Source organism: Atractosteus spatula, unplaced genomic scaffold (assembly GCF_055471065.1).
Source record: "Atractosteus spatula isolate fAtrSpa1 unplaced genomic scaffold, fAtrSpa1.hap1 Scaffold_22, whole genome shotgun sequence".
In the NCBI taxonomy this organism is placed as follows: domain Eukaryota; kingdom Metazoa; phylum Chordata; class Actinopteri; order Semionotiformes; family Lepisosteidae; genus Atractosteus; species Atractosteus spatula.
The window spans coordinates 65,001-70,000 of NW_028296786.1; positions in this window are offsets into that span (position 1 = coordinate 65,001).

A 5,000-nucleotide genomic window follows, 5' to 3' on the forward strand; every position below is an offset into this window, starting at 1 on the left:
AAGTCCCCCGGGTGACCAGGCCTCCGAAAAGCCGATCGTAAAAAAGACTAAGTCCCCCGGGTGACCAGGCCCCTATAAAGCCGATCGTAAAAAAGACTAAGTCCCCCGGGTGACCAGGCCCCTATAAAGCCGGTCGTAAAAAAGACTAAGTCCCGCGGGTGACCAGGCCTCCGAAAAGCCGGTCGTAAAAAAGACTAAGTCCCCCGGGTGACCAGGCCCCTATAAAGCCGATCGTAAAAAAGACTAAGTCCCCCGGGTGACCAGGCCCCTATAAAGCCGATCGTAAAAAAGACTAAGTCCCCCGGGTGACCAGGCCCCTATAAAGCCGATCGTAAAAAAGACTAAGTCCCCCGGGTGACCAGGCCCCTATAAAGCCGGTCGTAAAAAAGACTAAGTCCCCCGGGTGACCAGGCCCCTATAAAGCCGATCGTAAAAAAGACTAAGTCCCCCGGGTGACCAGGCCCCTATAAAGCCGATCGTAAAAAAGACTAAGTCCCCCGGGTGACCAGGCCTCCGAAAAGCCGATCGTAAAAAAGACTAAGTCCCCCGGGTGACCAGGCCCCTATAAAGCCGGTCGTAAAAAAGACTAAGTCCCCCGGGTGACCAGGCCCCTATAAAGCCGATCGTAAAAAAGACTAAGTCCCCCGGGTGACCAGGCCCCTATAAAGCCGATCGTAAAAAAGACTAAGTCCCCCGGGTGACCAGGCCTCCGAAAAGCCGATCGTAAAAAAGACTAAGTCCCCCGGGTGACCAGGCCCCTATAAAGCCGATCGTAAAAAAGACTAAGTCCCCCGGGTGACCAGGCCCCTATAAAGCCGGTCGTAAAAAAGACTAAGTCCCCCGGGTGACCAGGCCCCTATAAAGCCGATCGTAAAAAAGACTAAGTCCCCCGGGTGACCAGGCCCCTATAAAGCCGATCGTAAAAAAGACTAAGTCCCCCGGGTGACCAGGCCCCTATAAAGCCGATCGTAAAAAAGACTAAGTCCCCCGGGTGACCAGGCCCCTTTAAAGCCGATCGTAAAAAAGACTAAGTCCCCCGGGTGACCAGGCCCCTATAAAGCCGATCGTAAAAAAGACTAAGTCCCCCGGGTGACCAGGCCCCTATAAAGCCGATCGTAAAAAAGACTAAGTCCAGCGGGTGACCAGGCGTCCCGAATCTGTCGGGGGTGACCAGGTGGCCGGCCCGCTGGACGGCGCTGAATGGGTCTAAATAATCGGAAGGGGGCTTAAGTCTGCAGCAGGGGGCATGGCCGGAGTCCATCCCCAGGCGGGGGGCATATTTCCCGGGCAGGGAGGCTTGGATCCCCCTGTCTGAACCGAAAGCACTGCTCGCGGTCGAACCGGGAGCCGGGTGCCTCAGACGCCGCTGCTGTGGTGCTTTTCCCCTTTTCACAAGCCTGGAGGCTTGGCCCAGGCCTAGCAGGAGGCATGCAACCGCCTGAGAGCGCTCCCGGGGTGAAAAAAAGACTTTTTCGTTTTCATGGAGCTTTTAAGGGGATGAATCCACCCCGCTCAAGCCCAGGCAGAGCTCCACAAGCTGGGCTTGGATTCCAGGTTCGCTCCCTTGCAGGCACCGGGTACGGAAGTTGCGGTGGCGTATCTCCGGGTATGTGGGAGTACCGAAAGTCGAGTGGTGTGGTCCCGGGTATGTGGGAGGACCGATTCTGGAGTGGTGTGGTCCCGGGTATGTGGCAGGACCGAAACTCGGGTGGCTTTGTCCCAGGCACGTGGGCAGGCCGAGTCAGCGGTGGCGTGGTCCCGGGTACGAGGGAGAGGCCGAAACAGGGGTGGCCTCTCCCCAGGCACGCAGGGAGCCTGTCAGAGGGCGGCCAGCCCCGCAGCTGTGCGGGGGGCGCCCTCGGCACCCCGGCCTGCCCCAGGGCAGGCGGGGGAGCCTGACAGAGGGCGGCCAGCCCCGCAGGTGTGCGGGGGGCGCCCTCGGCACCCCGGCCTGCCCCAGGGCAGGCGGGGGAGCCTGACAGAGGGCGGCCAGCCCCGCAGGTGTGCGGGGGGCGCCCTCGGCACCCCGGCCTGTCCCAGGGCAGGCGGGGGAGCCTGACAGAGGGCGGCCAGCCCCGCAGGTGTGCGGGGGGCGCCCTCGGCACCCCGGCCTGCCCCAGGGCAGGCGGGGGAGCCTGACAGAGGGCGGCCAGCCCCGCAGGTGTGCGGGCTGAGCCCTCGGCACCCCGGCCTGTCCCAGGGCAGGCGGGGGAGCCTGACAGAGGGCGGCCAGCCCCGCAGGTGTGCGGGGGGCGCCCTCGGCACCCCGGCCTGCCCCAGGGCAGGCGGGGGAGCCTGACAGAGAGCGGCCAGCCCCGCAGGTGTGCGGGGGGCGCCCTCGGCACCCCGGCCTGCCCCAGGGCAGGCGGGGGAGCCTGACAGAGGGCGGCCAGCCCCGCAGCTGTGCGGGCTGAGCCCTCGGCACCCCGGCCTGCCCCAGGGCAGGCGGGGGAGCCTGACAGAGGGCGGCCAGCCCCGCAGGTGTGCGGGGGGCGCCCTCGGCACCCCGGCCTGCCCCAGGGCAGGCGGGGGAGCCTGACAGAGGGCGGCCAGCCCCGCAGGTGTGCGGGCTGAGCCCTCGGCACCCCGGCCTGCCCCAGGGCAGGCGGGGGAGCCTGACAGAGGGCGGCCAGCCCCGCAGGTGTGCGGGGGGCGCCCTCGGCACCCCGGCCTGCCCCAGGGCAGGCGGGGGAGCCTGACAGAGGGCGGCCAGCCCCGCAGCTGTGCGGGCTGAGCCCTCGGCACCCCGGCCTGCCCCAGGGCAGGCGGGGGAGCCTGACAGAGGGCGGCCAGCCCCGCAGCTGTGCGGGCTGAGCCCTCGGCACCCCGGCCTGCCCCAGGGCAGGCGGGGGAGCCTGACAGAGGGCGGCCAGCCCCGCAGGTGTGCGGGCTGCGCCCTCGGCACCCCGGCCTGCCCCAGGGCAGGCGGGGGAGCCTGACAGAGGGCGGCCAGCCCCGCAGGTGTGCGGGGGGCGCCCTCGGCACCCCGGCCTGTCCCAGGGCAGGCGGGGGAGCCTGACAGAGGGCGGCCAGCCCCGCAGGTGTGCGGGGGGCGCCCTCGGCACCCCGGCCTGACCCAGGGCAGGCGGGGGAGCCTGACAGAGGGCGGCCAGCCCCGCAGGTGTGCGGGGGGCGCCCTCGGCACCCCGGCCTGCCCCAGGGCAGGCGGGGGAGCCTGACAGAGGGCGGCCAGCCCCGCAGGTGTGCGGGGGGCGCCCTCGGCACCCCGGCCTGCCCCAGGGCAGGCGGGGGAGCCTGACAGAGGGCGGCCAGCCCCGCAGGTGTGCGGGCTGAGCCCTCGGCACCCCGGCCTGCCCCAGGGCAGGCGGGGGAGCCTGACAGAGGGCGGCCAGCCCCGCAGGTGTGCGGGCTGAGCCCTCGGCACCCCGGCCTGCCCCAGGGCAGGCGGGGGAGCCTGACAGAGGGCGGCCAGCCCCGCAGCTGTGCGGGCTGAGCCCTCGGCACCCCGGCCTGCCCCAGGGCAGGCGGGGGAGCCTGACAGAGGGCGGCCAGCCCCGCAGCTGTGCGGGCTGAGCCCTCGGCACCCCGGCCTGCCCCAGGGCAGGCGGGGGAGCCTGACAGAGGGCGGCCAGCCCCGCAGGTGTGCGGGCTGAGCCCTCGGCACCCCGGCCTGCCCCAGGGCAGGCGGGGGAGCCTGACAGAGGGCGGCCAGCCCCGCAGGTGTGCGGGCTGAGCCCTCGGCACCCCGGCCTGCCCCAGGGCAGGCGGGGGAGCCTGACGGAGGGCGGCCAGCATCCCTTCTCTCCGCGGAGAGACCCTTCAGATCGATCGGCGACCCCAGCCCGCCCCGGGAGGGCCCCTGCCTTCGGGCACGGCGGTTCCTCCCACCACCAGGCGGGCGCCCACGCCGGGAGGCGACGCTCAGGCGCCCCTCCCGGTTCTCCTCGAGGCGAGACCGAGACGTCCCGTAGTCAGCGCAGCGGTCCTGGGCTTCCCCATGCCGCGCGGAGGGGCGAGGGCGCCTCGGACGGGCCCGCGAGCCCGGGCACGAGACGCCTCGGAGTGCACCTCCGCCGGCGCGAAACGACCCGTTTCTCACAGCGATCCGGCCGGGCGTGCGGCCGCACAACCATACCCGAGAGCGCAGCGCAGCGCAGGGCAGGGCACGGAGAGAGAGACGGGCCCTGGCGCGCTGCCCTGGGACAGGCCGGGGTGCCGAGGGCGCCCCCCGCACACCTGCGGGGCTGGCCGCCCTCTGTCAGGCTCCCCCGCCTGCCCTGGGGCAGGCCGGGGTGCCGAGGGCGCCCCCCGCACACCTGCGGGGCTGGCCGCCCTCTGTCAGGCTCCCCCGCCTGCCCTGGGGCAGGCCGGGGTGCCGAGGGCGCCCCCCGCACAGCTGCGGGGCTGGCCGCCCTCTGACAGGCTCCCTGCGTGCCTGGGGAGAGGCCACCCCTGTTTCGGCCTCTCCCTCGTACCCGGGACCACGCCACCGCTGACTCGGCCTGCCCACGTGCCTGGGACAAAGCCACCCGAGTTTCGGTCCTGCCACATACCCGGGACCACACCACTCCAGAATCGGTCCTCCCACATACCCGGGACCACACCACTCGACTTTCGGTACTCCCACATACCCGGAGATACGCCACCGCAACTTCCGTACCCGGTGCCTGCAAGGGAGCGAACCTGGAATCCAAGCCCAGCTTGTGGAGCTCTGCCTGGGCTTGAGCGGGGTGGATTCATCCCCTTAAAAGCTCCATGAAAACGAAAAAGTCTTTTTTTCACCCCGGGAGCGCTCTCAGGCGGTTGCATGCCTCCTGCTAGGCCTGGGCCAAGCCTCCAGGCTTGTGAAAAGGGGAAAAGCACCACAGCAGCGGCGTCTGAGGCACCCGGCTCCCGGTTCGACCGCGAGCAGTGCTTTCGGTTCAGACAGGGGGATCCAAGCCTCCCTGCCCGGGAAATATGCCCCCCGCCTGGGGATGGACTCCGGCCATGCCCCCTGCTGCAGACTTAAGCCCCCTTCCGATTATTTAGACCCATTC